The 14,849-nt window shown below is 61.4% G+C and overlaps 5 long non-coding RNA genes across 5 annotated transcripts; all 5 read right to left on the minus strand.

The window, feature by feature from the left end:
• Positions 1-25: 25 nt before the first annotated feature.
• Positions 26-1,913, minus strand: LOC135424862 (uncharacterized). Its single transcript, XR_010435393.1, has 3 exons — positions 1,228-1,913; positions 993-1,061; positions 26-835 (listed from the first exon to the last, which is right to left on the minus strand). It is a non-coding gene; the product is annotated as an uncharacterized LOC135424862 (long non-coding RNA).
• A 78-nt stretch (positions 1,914-1,991) lies between these two features.
• On the minus strand, positions 1,992-3,887 carry LOC135424865 (uncharacterized). Its single transcript, XR_010435396.1, has 3 exons — positions 3,194-3,887; positions 2,959-3,027; positions 1,992-2,801 (listed from the first exon to the last, which is right to left on the minus strand). It is a non-coding gene; the product is annotated as an uncharacterized LOC135424865 (long non-coding RNA).
• A 791-nt stretch (positions 3,888-4,678) lies between these two features.
• On the minus strand, positions 4,679-5,854 carry LOC135424868 (uncharacterized). The gene is made up of 3 exons (XR_010435398.1): positions 5,161-5,854; positions 4,926-4,994; positions 4,679-4,768 (listed from the first exon to the last, which is right to left on the minus strand). It is a non-coding gene; the product is annotated as an uncharacterized LOC135424868 (long non-coding RNA).
• A 70-nt stretch (positions 5,855-5,924) lies between these two features.
• LOC135424869 (uncharacterized) lies at positions 5,925-7,805 on the minus strand. Its single transcript, XR_010435399.1, has 3 exons — positions 7,127-7,805; positions 6,892-6,960; positions 5,925-6,734 (listed from the first exon to the last, which is right to left on the minus strand). It is a non-coding gene; the product is annotated as an uncharacterized LOC135424869 (long non-coding RNA).
• An 84-nt stretch (positions 7,806-7,889) lies between these two features.
• Positions 7,890-9,777, minus strand: LOC135424870 (uncharacterized). Its single transcript, XR_010435400.1, has 3 exons — positions 9,092-9,777; positions 8,857-8,925; positions 7,890-8,699 (listed from the first exon to the last, which is right to left on the minus strand). It is a non-coding gene; the product is annotated as an uncharacterized LOC135424870 (long non-coding RNA).
• Positions 9,778-14,849: the final 5,072 nt, after the last annotated feature.

Here is a 14,849-nt window from a genome sequence, read left to right on the forward strand (position 1 = left end):
GCGAGCCCGAGGCTCTCCTCTCCTGCTCGGCAGCGGGGCTGACTCCCCACGGGTTGGCACACAGAGCCCCTCTTTCCCTCCTGGGAAGTCTAAGCTACGCTGCCTACATCTCTACGGGGGCTACAGGAGGGACCAGCTCGCTCGCTCGCTCACTCACACCGACGGGACAAGGACACAAAGGGGGAACGTCCCAGAAGAGGGAGCAAGCTCTGTGCGCCAAGCCGTGGGGAGCCGGCCCTGCCGCCGAGCAGGGGAGGAGAGCCTCGGGCTCGCCCCCTGTTCCCGAGGACGGAGAGAAGCCCGTTAGTGGCCCCGGGCTGCGCGCGGGCCAGAAGGGCCTCGGCGTGCTGAGGGGCAAGGGACACAGGCCGTGACACACCCCGACTACGGGGGGTCACTCTGGCCAGGGGCCGCCAGCAGGCACCAAAGGTGCCAAGGGAAAAAGCCCTGCCCCGCTTACGGGGCGGGCGGGCCGGGGGTCGGGAGAGCTCCGTGTCCCCCCTCGGGCGCGGAGGCGGGCACTCTCGCCCTCCTTACAGGGCGGTTGCCCCTCTCTCCGGGCAGCCACAGGAGCGCGATGGCAAAAGGCCAACGCCAAGCAAAGCAAAGGACCCAGCCCTGCTTACAGGGAGGTCCGCCCAGCGCCAAGCCGGCCGGCGCAGCCGGAAGCTGCCCGCCGGACTCTTTGGGATCCCTGCCCCGGGGATGCCAAGGGAGGGGCCTTTGCCCAGAGGGCCTTTCTCCCGCCCCCTCTTGAGCGCGAAGCCGACGCTCTTCTTCCTCGCTCTTGCCTCGCCGTCCCGCTCCACGGCTCTGCTTTCTTCTCGGAGGGCTCCTGCCAAGGCAGGAGGACGCAGCTCGGACTCAGAAGCTCCGAGTCCTTGCACCGAAGGAAAGCAGGACCCAGGGGCAGCTGCCCCAGCCACCACCCGCCCGCCCACTCGCAGGACCCCCACACCTCCACACCACCCCCCAACTTCAGCCGCTCTCACCGCGGCGTCTTCCCGCGCCGGCGCTGCCGTCCCGCGCGACGCCTCTTCCGCTCTCTTCTCCGACGGCTTCTGCCAGGGCGGGAGGAGGCAGGTGGGCCCGAGAAACACCAGCTCCTCCCTACCAAGGCAACCCGGACCCCACGCCCCCGGAGGCACATCTCCAAGACCCTCCCCGCCCACCCACAGGCCCCCCCACTTCCCCCCACAAAACTCTCCAAGCTTCACTTGGACTCACCACGGCGACGCACGGCGCAGTCCCACCCGCTGCGGGGAGCCGGGCCCTCTGGGCAAAGGCAGCTGGGCACGCGAAGCAGCGGCCAAAGAGGCTGCCGCCCTGCTTACAGGGGGCTCCGGCCGCTGCCTGGACCACAAAGGGCCTGGGACACCAGGGCACTGACCCCGACTTACAGGGGGGCCCTGGGCCCAAAGGCCTACGGAGGCTCCTTCTCTCCGCTTCGGGGGGCACCTGACCCGCTCCCCGCTAACGGGGCGGTCGCCCCGCACAGGCTGCCAGCTGAGGGAGCGCAAAGGCTCCCAGACCCGGACCCTGCTTACAGGCGGGTCCACACCCAGGGAGCCACGGAGCTCGGCCTTCCCCCGCGGCATCAAGTACCTGGCTCAAGGGCCAGGCACTGGGGCTCGTGGCCTAAGGCCCTGAGCTGGGCCCCGAGGGCAGGGAGGGCACACGCCCAGCCCCACGCCCGTGAGAGGCCGGGGGACCCCGCGGGACACCCGCCTGATTACAGGGGGTCCCTCCAACCGCCCGCCGAGCAGGGGGGACGCACAAAGCCCCACTTAGGGGGCCGCCCCCCCCGAGGCCCGGCACTCCCAGCAACGGCCTCGCGGCCTAAGGCCGGCAGGGACAGGGCCCCAGCCCCGAGGACGGGGGGGGGGCCCACGCTGGCACATCGCCAGCAGGACCGGCGGCCCCGCGGCGCCACTAACGGGCTTCGCTCCGTCCTCGGGAACAGGGGGCGAGCCCGAGGCTCTCCTCTCCTGCTCGGCAGCGGGGCTGACTCCCCACGGGTTGGCACACAGAGCCCCTCTTTCCCTCCTGGGAAGTCTAAGCTACGCTGCCTACATCTCTACGGGGGCTACAGGAGGGACCAGCTCGCTCGCTCGCTCACTCACACCGACGGGACAAGGACACAAAGGGGGAACGTCCCAGAAGAGGGAGCAAGCTCTGTGCGCCAAGCCGTGGGGAGCCGGCCCTGCCGCCGAGCAGGGGAGGAGAGCCTCGGGCTCGCCCCCTGTTCCCGAGGACGGAGAGAAGCCCGTTAGTGGCCCCGGGCTGCGCGCGGGCCAGAAGGGCCTCGGCGTGCTGAGGGGCAAGGGACACAGGCCGTGACACACCCCGACTACGGGGGGTCACTCTGGCCAGGGGCCGCCAGCAGGCACCAAAGGTGCCAAGGGAAAAAGCCCTGCCCCGCTTACGGGGCGGGCGGGCCGGGGGTCGGGAGAGCTCCGTGTCCCCCCTCGGGCGCGGAGGCGGGCACTCTCGCCCTCCTTACAGGGCGGTTGCCCCTCTCTCCGGGCAGCCACAGGAGCGCGATGGCAAAAGGCCAACGCCAAGCAAAGCAAAGGACCCAGCCCTGCTTACAGGGAGGTCCGCCCAGCGCCAAGCCGGCCGGCGCAGCCGGAAGCTGCCCGCCGGACTCTTTGGGATCCCTGCCCCGGGGATGCCAAGGGAGGGGCCTTTGCCCAGAGGGCCTTTCTCCCGCCCCCTCTTGAGCGCGAAGCCGACGCTCTTCTTCCTCGCTCTTGCCTCGCCGTCCCGCTCCACGGCTCTGCTTTCTTCTCGGAGGGCTCCTGCCAAGGCAGGAGGACGCAGCTCGGACTCAGAAGCTCCGAGTCCTTGCACCGAAGGAAAGCAGGACCCAGGGGCAGCTGCCCCAGCCACCACCCGCCCGCCCACTCGCAGGACCCCCACACCTCCACACCACCCCCCAACTTCAGCCGCTCTCACCGCGGCGTCTTCCCGCGCCGGCGCTGCCGTCCCGCGCGACACCTCTTCCGCTCTCTTCTCCGACGGCTTCTGCCAGGGCGGGAGGAGGCAGGTGGGCCCGAGAAACACCAGCTCCTCCCTACCAAGGCAACCCGGACCCCACGCCCCCGGAGGCACATCTCCAAGACCCTCCCCGCCCACCCACAGGCCCCCCCACTTCCCCCCACAAAACTCTCCAAGCTTCACTTGGACTCACCACGGCGACGCACGGCGCAGTCCCACCCGCTGCGGGGAGCCGGGCCCTCTGGGCAAAGGCAGCTGGGCACGCGAAGCAGCGGCCAAAGAGGCTGCCGCCCTGCTTACAGGGGGCTCCGGCCGCTGCCTGGACCACAAAGGGCCTGGGACACCAGGGCACTGACCCCGACTTACAGGGGGGCCCTGGGCCCAAAGGCCTACGGAGGCTCCTTCTCTCCGCTTCGGGGGGCACCTGACCCGCTCCCCGCTAACGGGGCGGTCGCCCCGCACAGGCTGCCAGCTGAGGGAGCGCAAAGGCTCCCAGACCCGGACCCTGCTTACAGGCGGGTCCACACCCAGGGAGCCACGGAGCTCGGCCTTCCCCCGCGGCATCAAGTACCTGGCTCAAGGGCCAGGCACTGGGGCTCGTGGCCTAAGGCCCTGAGCTGGGCCCCGAGGGCAGGGAGGGCACACGCCCAGCCCCACGCCCGTGAGAGGCCGGGGGACCCCGCGGGACACCCGCCTGATTACAGGGGGTCCCTCCAACCGCCCGCCGAGCAGGGGGGACGCACAAAGCCCCACTTAGGGGGCCGCCCCCCCCCGAGGCCCGGCACTCCCAGCAACGGCCTCGCGGCCTAAGGCCGGCAGGGACAGGGCCCCAGCCCCGAGGACGGGGGGGGGCCCACGCTGGCACATCGCCAGCAGGACCGGCGGCCCCGCGGCGCCACTAACGGGCTTCGCTCCGTCCTCGGGAACAGGGGGCGAGCCCGAGGCTCTCCTCTCCTGCTCGGCAGCGGGGCTGACTCCCCACGGGTTGGCACACAGAGCCCCTCTTTCCCTCCTGGGAAGTCTAAGCTACGCTGCCTACATCTCTACGGGGGCTACAGGAGGGACCAGCTCGCTCGCTCGCTCACTCACACCGACGGGACAAGGACACAAAGGGGGAACGTCCCAGAAGAGGGAGCAAGCTCTGTGCGCCAAGCCGTGGGGAGCCGGCCCTGCCGCCGAGCAGGGGAGGAGAGCCTCGGGCTCGCCCCCTGTTCCCGAGGACGGAGAGAAGCCCGTTAGTGGCCCCGGGCTGCGCGCGGGCCAGAAGGGCCTCGGCGTGCTGAGGGGCAAGGGACACAGGCCGTGACACACCCCGACTACGGGGGGTCACTCTGGCCAGGGGCCGCCAGCAGGCACCAAAGGTGCCAAGGGAAAAAGCCCTGCCCCGCTTACGGGGCGGGCGGGCCGGGGGTCGGGAGAGCTCCGTGTCCCCCCTCGGGCGCGGAGGCGGGCACTCTCGCCCTCCTTACAGGGCGGTTGCCCCTCTCTCCGGGCAGCCACAGGAGCGCGATGGCAAAAGGCCAACGCCAAGCAAAGCAAAGGACCCAGCCCTGCTTACAGGGAGGTCCGCCCAGCGCCAAGCCGGCCGGCGCAGCCGGAAGCTGCCCGCCGGACTCTTTGGGATCCCTGCCCCGGGGATGCCAAGGGAGGGGCCTTTGCCCAGAGGGCCTTTCTCCCGCCCCCCTCTTGAGCGCGAAGCCGACGCTCTTCTTCCTCGCTCTTGCCTCGCCGTCCCGCTCCACGGCTCTGCTTTCTTCTCGGAGGGCTCCTGCCAAGGCAGGAGGACGCAGCTCGGACTCAGAAGCTCCGAGTCCTTGCACCGAAGGAAAGCAGGACCCAGGGGCAGCTGCCCCAGCCACCACCCGCCCGCCCACTCGCAGGACCCCCACACCTCCACACCACCCCCCAACTTCAGCCGCTCTCACCGCGGCGTCTTCCCGCGCCGGCGCTGCCGTCCCGCGCGACGCCTCTTCCGCTCTCTTCTCCGACGGCTTCTGCCAGGGCGGGAGGAGGCAGGTGGGCCCGAGAAACACCAGCTCCTCCCTACCAAGGCAACCCGGACCCCACGCCCCCGGAGGCACATCTCCAAGACCCTCCCCGCCCACCCACAGGCCCCCCCACTTCCCCCCACAAAACTCTCCAAGCTTCACTTGGACTCACCACGGCGACGCACGGCGCAGTCCCACCCGCTGCGGGGAGCCGGGCCCTCTGGGCAAAGGCAGCTGGGCACGCGAAGCAGCGGCCAAAGAGGCTGCCGCCCTGCTTACAGGGGGCTCCGGCCGCTGCCTGGACCACAAAGGGCCTGGGACACCAGGGCACTGACCCCGACTTACAGGGGGGCCCTGGGCCCAAAGGCCTACGGAGGCTCCTTCTCTCCGCTTCGGGGGGCACCTGACCCGCTCCCCGCTAACGGGGCGGTCGCCCCGCACAGGCTGCCAGCTGAGGGAGCGCAAAGGCTCCCAGACCCGGACCCTGCTTACAGGCGGGTCCACACCCAGGGAGCCACGGAGCTCGGCCTTCCCCCGCGGCATCAAGTACCTGGCTCAAGGGCCAGGCACTGGGGCTCGTGGCCTAAGGCCCTGAGCTGGGCCCCGAGGGCAGGGAGGGCACACGCCCAGCCCCACGCCCGTGAGAGGCCGGGGGACCCCGCGGGACACCCGCCTGATTACAGGGGGTCCCTCCAACCGCCCGCCGAGCAGGGGGGACGCACAAAGCCCCACTTAGGGGGCCGCCCCCCCCCGAGGCCCGGCACTCCCAGCAACGGCCTCGCGGCCTAAGGCCGGCAGGGACAGGGCCCCAGCCCCGAGGACGGGGGGGGGCCCACGCTGGCACATCGCCAGCAGGACCGGCGGCCCCGCGGCGCCACTAACGGGCTTCGCTCCGTCCTCGGGAACAGGGGGCGAGCCCGAGGCTCTCCTCTCCTGCTCGGCAGCGGGGCTGACTCCCCACGGGTTGGCACACAGAGCCCCTCTTTCCCTCCTGGGAAGTCTAAGCTACGCTGCCTACATCTCTACGGGGGCTACAGGAGGGACCAGCTCGCTCGCTCGCTCACTCACACCGACGGGACAAGGACACAAAGGGGGAACGTCCCAGAAGAGGGAGCAAGCTCTGTGCGCCAAGCCGTGGGGAGCCGGCCCTGCCGCCGAGCAGGGGAGGAGAGCCTCGGGCTCGCCCCCTGTTCCCGAGGACGGAGAGAAGCCCGTTAGTGGCCCCGGGCTGCGCGCGGGCCAGAAGGGCCTCGGCGTGCTGAGGGGCAAGGGACACAGGCCGTGACACACCCCGACTACGGGGGGTCACTCTGGCCAGGGGCCGCCAGCAGGCACCAAAGGTGCCAAGGGAAAAAGCCCTGCCCCGCTTACGGGGCGGGCGGGCCGGGGGTCGGGAGAGCTCCGTGTCCCCCCTCGGGCGCGGAGGCGGGCACTCTCGCCCTCCTTACAGGGCGGTTGCCCCTCTCTCCGGGCAGCCACAGGAGCGCGATGGCAAAAGGCCAACGCCAAGCAAAGCAAAGGACCCAGCCCTGCTTACAGGGAGGTCCGCCCAGCGCCAAGCCGGCCGGCGCAGCCGGAAGCTGCCCGCCGGACTCTTTGGGATCCCTGCCCCGGGGATGCCAAGGGAGGGGCCTTTGCCCAGAGGGCCTTTCTCCCGCCCCCTCTTGAGCGCGAAGCCGACGCTCTTCTTCCTCGCTCTTGCCTCGCCGTCCCGCTCCACGGCTCTGCTTTCTTCTCGGAGGGCTCCTGCCAAGGCAGGAGGACGCAGCTCGGACTCAGAAGCTCCGAGTCCTTGCACCGAAGGAAAGCAGGACCCAGGGGCAGCTGCCCCAGCCACCACCCGCCCGCCCACTCGCAGGACCCCCACACCTCCACACCACCCCCCAACTTCAGCCGCTCTCACCGCGGCGTCTTCCCGCGCCGGCGCTGCCGTCCCGCGCGACGCCTCTTCCGCTCTCTTCTCCGACGGCTTCTGCCAGGGCGGGAGGAGGCAGGTGGGCCCGAGAAACACCAGCTCCTCCCTACCAAGGCAACCCGGACCCCACGCCCCCGGAGGCACATCTCCAAGACCCTCCCCGCCCACCCACAGGCCCCCCCACTTCCCCCCACAAAACTCTCCAAGCTTCACTTGGACTCACCACGGCGACGCACGGCGCAGTCCCACCCGCTGCGGGGAGCCGGGCCCTCTGGGCAAAGGCAGCTGGGCACGCGAAGCAGCGGCCAAAGAGGCTGCCGCCCTGCTTACAGGGGGCTCCGGCCGCTGCCTGGACCACAAAGGGCCTGGGACACCAGGGCACTGACCCCGACTTACAGGGGGGCCCTGGGCCCAAAGGCCTACGGAGGCTCCTTCTCTCCGCTTCGGGGGGCACCTGACCCGCTCCCCGCTAACGGGGCGGTCGCCCCGCACAGGCTGCCAGCTGAGGGAGCGCAAAGGCTCCCAGACCCGGACCCTGCTTACAGGCGGGTCCACACCCAGGGAGCCACGGAGCTCGGCCTTCCCCCGCGGCATCAAGTACCTGGCTCAAGGGCCAGGCACTGGGGCTCGTGGCCTAAGGCCCTGAGCTGGGCCCCGAGGGCAGGGAGGGCACACGCCCAGCCCCACGCCCGTGAGAGGCCGGGGGACCCCGCGGGACACCCGCCTGATTACAGGGGGTCCCTCCAACCGCCCGCCGAGCAGGGGGGACGCACAAAGCCCCACTTAGGGGGCCGCCCCCCCCGAGGCCCGGCACTCCCAGCAATGGCCTCGCGGCCTAAGGCCGGCAGGGACAGGGCCCCAGCCCCGAGGACGGGGGGGGGCCCACGCTGGCACATCGCCAGCAGGACCGGCGGCCCCGCGGCGCCACTAACGGGCTTCGCTCCGTCCTCGGGAACAGGGGGCGAGCCCGAGGCTCTCCTCTCCTGCTCGGCAGCGGGGCTGACTCCCCACGGGTTGGCACACAGAGCCCCTCTTTCCCTCCTGGGAAGTCTAAGCTACGCTGCCTACATCTCTACGGGGGCTACAGGAGGGACCAGCTCGCTCGCTCGCTCACTCACACCGACGGGACAAGGACACAAAGGGGGAACGTCCCAGAAGAGGGAGCAAGCTCTGTGCGCCAAGCCGTGGGGAGCCGGCCCTGCCGCCGAGCAGGGGAGGAGAGCCTCGGGCTCGCCCCCTGTTCCCGAGGACGGAGAGAAGCCCGTTAGTGGCCCCGGGCTGCGCGCGGGCCAGAAGGGCCTCGGCGTGCTGAGGGGCAAGGGACACAGGCCGTGACACACCCCGACTACGGGGGGTCACTCTGGCCAGGGGCCGCCAGCAGGCACCAAAGGTGCCAAGGGAAAAAGCCCTGCCCCGCTTACGGGGCGGGCGGGCCGGGGGTCGGGAGAGCTCCGTGTCCCCCCTCGGGCGCGGAGGCGGGCACTCTCGCCCTCCTTACAGGGCGGTTGCCCCTCTCTCCGGGCAGCCACAGGAGCGCGATGGCAAAAGGCCAACGCCAAGCAAAGCAAAGGACCCAGCCCTGCTTACAGGGAGGTCCGCCCAGCGCCAAGCCGGCCGGCGCAGCCGGAAGCTGCCCGCCGGACTCTTTGGGATCCCTGCCCCGGGGATGCCAAGGGAGGGGCCTTTGCCCAGAGGGCCTTTCTCCCGCCCCCTCTTGAGCGCGAAGCCGACGCTCTTCTTCCTCGCTCTTGCCTCGCCGTCCCGCTCCACGGCTCTGCTTTCTTCTCGGAGGGCTCCTGCCAAGGCAGGAGGACGCAGCTCGGACTCAGAAGCTCCGAGTCCTTGCACCGAAGGAAAGCAGGACCCAGGGGCAGCTGCCCCAGCCACCACCCGCCCGCCCACTCGCAGGACCCCCACACCTCCACACCACCCCCCAACTTCAGCCGCTCTCACCGCGGCGTCTTCCCGCGCCGGCGCTGCCGTCCCGCGCGACGCCTCTTCCGCTCTCTTCTCCGACGGCTTCTGCCAGGGCGGGAGGAGGCAGGTGGGCCCGAGAAACACCAGCTCCTCCCTACCAAGGCAACCCGGACCCCACGCCCCCGGAGGCACATCTCCAAGACCCTCCCCGCCCACCCACAGGCCCCCCCACTTCCCCCCACAAAACTCTCCAAGCTTCACTTGGACTCACCACGGCGACGCACGGCGCAGTCCCACCCGCTGCGGGGAGCCGGGCCCTCTGGGCAAAGGCAGCTGGGCACGCGAAGCAGCGGCCAAAGAGGCTGCCGCCCTGCTTACAGGGGGCTCCGGCCGCTGCCTGGACCACAAAGGGCCTGGGACACCAGGGCACTGACCCCGACTTACAGGGGGGCCCTGGGCCCAAAGGCCTACGGAGGCTCCTTCTCTCCGCTTCGGGGGGCACCTGACCCGCTCCCCGCTAACGGGGCGGTCGCCCCGCACAGGCTGCCAGCTGAGGGAGCGCAAAGGCTCCCAGACCCGGACCCTGCTTACAGGCGGGTCCACACCCAGGGAGCCACGGAGCTCGGCCTTCCCCCGCGGCATCAAGTACCTGGCTCAAGGGCCAGGCACTGGGGCTCGTGGCCTAAGGCCCTGAGCTGGGCCCCGAGGGCAGGGAGGGCACACGCCCAGCCCCACGCCCGTGAGAGGCCGGGGGACCCCGCGGGACACCCGCCTGATTACAGGGGGTCCCTCCAACCGCCCGCCGAGCAGGGGGGACGCACAAAGCCCCACTTAGGGGGCCGCCCCCCCCGAGGCCCGGCACTCCCAGCAACGGCCTCGCGGCCTAAGGCCGGCAGGGACAGGGCCCCAGCCCCGAGGACGGGGGGGGGGCCCACGCTGGCACATCGCCAGCAGGACCGGCGGCCCCGCGGCGCCACTAACGGGCTTCGCTCCGTCCTCGGGAACAGGGGGCGAGCCCGAGGCTCTCCTCTCCTGCTCGGCAGCGGGGCTGACTCCCCACGGGTTGGCACACAGAGCCCCTCTTTCCCTCCTGGGAAGTCTAAGCTACGCTGCCTACATCTCTACGGGGGCTACAGGAGGGACCAGCTCGCTCGCTCGCTCACTCACACCGACGGGACAAGGACACAAAGGGGGAACGTCCCAGAAGAGGGAGCAAGCTCTGTGCGCCAAGCCGTGGGGAGCCGGCCCTGCCGCCGAGCAGGGGAGGAGAGCCTCGGGCTCGCCCCCTGTTCCCGAGGACGGAGAGAAGCCCGTTAGTGGCCCCGGGCTGCGCGCGGGCCAGAAGGGCCTCGGCGTGCTGAGGGGCAAGGGACACAGGCCGTGACACACCCCGACTACGGGGGGTCACTCTGGCCAGGGGCCGCCAGCAGGCACCAAAGGTGCCAAGGGAAAAAGCCCTGCCCCGCTTACGGGGCGGGCGGGCCGGGGGTCGGGAGAGCTCCGTGTCCCCCCTCGGGCGCGGAGGCGGGCACTCTCGCCCTCCTTACAGGGCGGTTGCCCCTCTCTCCGGGCAGCCACAGGAGCGCGATGGCAAAAGGCCAACGCCAAGCAAAGCAAAGGACCCAGCCCTGCTTACAGGGAGGTCCGCCCAGCGCCAAGCCGGCCGGCGCAGCCGGAAGCTGCCCGCCGGACTCTTTGGGATCCCTGCCCCGGGGATGCCAAGGGAGGGGCCTTTGCCCAGAGGGTCTCTGTTTTGCCCCCTCTTCAGCTTGACGCTGCTCCTCTTCTTGTTCGCTCTTGCCTCGAAGTTGCACTCCAGTCTCTTCTTTCTTCTCCGACAGCTTCTGCCAAGGCAGGAGGACACAGTTGAGCCTGAGAAACAGCAGCTCCTCCCCAAGAAGGGAAACATCCCTACACCCCCAGAGGGAGATCTCCAAGCCACTACCCACCCACCCACCCTCCCACAGGTCCCCCCACCTCCACAAATCCCTCCAAACTTCACTTGGGTTAGGGCACCAGCAGTAGCATCAGCTGCAGGGGCTGCGACGAGGGGGCAACGGATGGACTGCTGTTGCGGGGTCAGGGGGGTCCAGTAACTCTCTTTGGCCGCGCAGTTGCCATGAGACTTCTGCAGAACAATGGACACAGCCAGCTTACTCCTGTCATGAGGCGCAAGTTAAAGTGCCTCTTCCGTCACCACCAGTTCAACCAACAGCCAACAAATGCACAACAGTTAAAACACCACCGTGGCACTCCTACCAAGAAACCAACCCACAGCCCTTGCCAGCCTCAGAACAGCTTCTATGCCGAAGACGGCCTGATGGAAGAGGAAGATTAGAAATTGACACCCTAGAAATCTTAGCCGAGCTGTGGCAAACCGAACTCAGCAAGATGAGAGAACCAGATAGAAGACAAGCAGTTTTGGATCCTGCAGAAGAGGAAGAACAGCAAACATGGCTACAGCTACTACTTCAGCTCGAAGAAGAGAATACAGAGTGGGAAAGCACACAAAACACAAAACATATTCCTCGGCCCAAGCCGAGACCATCAGTGAAGTCAAAGCTACCAATGTTAAAATGGACAATATATATATTGGCTACGTTGCTAACAATAGCAGCTGCTGGTTTTATGCTGCGAGAATTTCAGCTGGAACAACACAATCCACCTACTGACACAACCAACAATCTAAGGGTAACATTGCAAAACACAGCAGACATACATCTATCAGCTACCATATTTAACTTACTAAGTCACAAAAGGACAACTTTACTAATTGACAAATTATCTACTATTATAAAAGGTTCTTTTGTGTTACAGGGGGGAAGAATAGAAATACTAGGAGGGACCCTAAATCGAGTATTTACTTCTCACTATTTTAAAATGCTGTTAGACAGTATGCCATACACAACATGGAAAGCCAAACCTAAACAAGTAGCAAAGAAACAACCAATTACAATTTCAACTGCAGAAACACATAACCCTTTACACACAGTCACTGCAAAAGCCTTGATAAAGCAAAACAAACAAATCCCTCATACAACACAAGCCCAAAGATGCCTCACAAGGCTGCAACATACAGCAATACACACCTCCAAATCCATTCAAAACACAAACGTGCATAAATTGGCCTATACTCAAATTAAACAATTAGAATGGGAGGCAAAGACAGAAGTATCAAACATTTTTAACAACAGAACAGATGTAACCTCACAATGGCTCTTAAAAAACATCCAAACCTGTTTAACAAGTTTTCTTAAACTAGCACCCCCAAAACAAAACAGAGACATCGTAACCAGCAATAGCCCAGACATTAACCCTGTTTTCATTGGACCCACTGAAATCACCCATTCTGTAGAACAGAGGCTGCCTCAGTCAAAGAGGAAGTCAATTAACAGTGGATTTTTCCCAAAGGCAGTTTCATTGCAGCTAAACCCACAAGTGGCCCAAGAAACAAATAGCCCTAAATCCATGATACAGTGGCCTTTCCTTAAAAAAGAGGTGATGCATTTCCACAACACTAGAAAACCATATAAACACAGCCTTGCTACGTACAAAAACCCTTGCACTAATCTATCAATCTCTCAAAGTAGAGAAAAATGGATTTTCATATTTTTTACCCCTGTCTCAGAGTGCAAAAAGATTAGAATTTTTGAAAACCAAGATTTTACAAATGACTTTTTTGAGTTAAAGAAAAGGATAAAAACCACTTCTTGCATAATTGCCTTTGCAAAACAAGAAATAATGTGTTGCCCCTCAAACATAACAATGGTTTACTGCTTAACAACTGGGTGGAATTAGATTTTGTCATCTTCTACCACTATTCCTGTTCCTATAAAAACTTTCCTACTAACTCTTTGGCTAAACAAACAAGTGACTTGCCTTTTGGTGAGGAAAACAACAAGCAAACCCCTCTCATCTCTCACTCAAAATCTCCTTTCTTACATAGTATGGGAAAAAGAAAGCAAAACATAGCGAACTAAAACTTTGTTAACTATTCACTCATAGCACTGCATTTTACATTTTCAAGAAAATATAAATTTTACTTCTAACATTTGTGGTTTTTTCTTTATTGTTTTCAAATCAGTTTTCTTAAAAGTACTGTAAATTGTTTTCTTAACAATAGAAATAAAGGGTAGAAAATAGTTTAAAAACATTTACACATGGAATAAAATTTAGCATCTCACCATTTTAAAGCCCAATATATTCATTAATTCATATTTTTTAAATATAAAACTGGCTGATACAAAACTTTCATTAGGTTTAGCAGTTTCATATTCTTCTAGCTATGCTAAAGAATGCAAGATAAACCTTTTATCAATCAGCAAACAAAATTGCTACACATATTATAAAAACTGGAGCAACATAAGCAATTTACTAGGGAGATAAATTTGAATTAAATAAATTTACCCACAGATTGTTTCAGCATAGATTGCATGCTGATTACCAATCAATTGCTGGACTCAAGATGAAAAAGAAGATTTGAAACCTTCTTAGTGTAAAGAGAGAGAAAAATTCTCTTTGTTGCCTACAAGCTCTTGCTATTGCCCTTCACTATGTAAATTGGTGTCATTTTAACCAAAAACATTTATTTCCACAAAACCAGAACACTACAGCTTTAAAATTTTTTTCCCTATTTTTTCATTAATTTCTCAGTAGCTTTATTTGAATTATTAAAAATAAAAGTTATTAGAAGTTATTAAATTCTCAAATACATCCACATACGTGCAATTATCATAACAATGTTATTCAAATAATAAGTATAGAATCTTAAACATCCCCATATTTGTTACATTCAAACATTCTCAAAACATTTTGCTATCACAGAACAACATACATAATGTCAACAAGAGTGCAAAATAGCTGCTTGTAAATTGCAATACCTGAGAGACTGAATTAAACCTGGTTACAGTTGCTCTAACTGATATTATTAAGAAATGGGGACTGTAAAACATTCCAAAAAAAAATTTAACAGGACCAACAATGGAATCTCCAATACAAAGAAAACTACACAACGAAAGATGTAGTAAGGAAATGGGACACTAAGACCATCTACATCTGGACAAACTAAAGAAGACAACGGAACAATAAGGTACAAACCGCGGACCGGGACTCTGTATAAGTTTTACAACTTACTCATATATGCAAGACATTTAAATTGTTTTGTAATTAACCTATGAATGGTTATAATTGATTCATGCTATGCTACTTTCACATCTCGAAGCCTCCTTCCTTCGAGATTTCACTAACCCTCATTTACCTAGAAAAATACACACCACATAATTCCTTGTTAATCACACAAAATCTAACTCTTACATAAGACACATCCATTCACACACATTCCAGATAGAATAATACAACACACTAGAAAAAGGCAAAAGATACTACCAAATACTAATTTGTTTTGCAATTTCAAACATTCCAAAAACCATAAACAGAAACAATGATCCTGTATGTTATTCAACAAAAGCTAAAACAGATCTCACAAATCAGAGGATATTCCATTCCACACCCACAGAACAATTGTAAAAAGAGCACACTGCACACTAAAAGAAATGCTTCAAAGCCAAAAAAGAGGGGAGTTGGTATATAGCCCCCAGGAACGCTTATGGAAAGCATCATATGTTCTAAATTTCTTAAACCGTGATGATACAAACCATAGCAGGTATGAATACCAACATAAAACTCAAATACTTTCATCTTCCAAAGCACCAGTTATGATTAAAAATCTAATATCTAGGCAATGGTCAGGACCAGTACATCTCAGAACTTGAGGGAGGATATATGCCTGTGTATCCAAGGGTACCAAATTACAAAGGATCTCTTCTAAATGTGTCAGGCCTTATATTAGCCCTCCCTCACAACTGAAACAATCATCAGAGAAAATGAGTGAAGAAATTGGATTTGAAGAAACATAACCAACAATAGTAAAAGGAACACACCACACATTGAGAAACATGCTGTAAAAACACAAAAAGGGGAGGGAAAGAGATATGGGTCTGGTCCCTATATGTGTAAATCTACATTAATAC

This window comes from Pseudopipra pipra, chromosome 20, assembly GCF_036250125.1.
Source record: "Pseudopipra pipra isolate bDixPip1 chromosome 20, bDixPip1.hap1, whole genome shotgun sequence".
Taxonomy (NCBI): domain Eukaryota; kingdom Metazoa; phylum Chordata; class Aves; order Passeriformes; family Pipridae; genus Pseudopipra; species Pseudopipra pipra.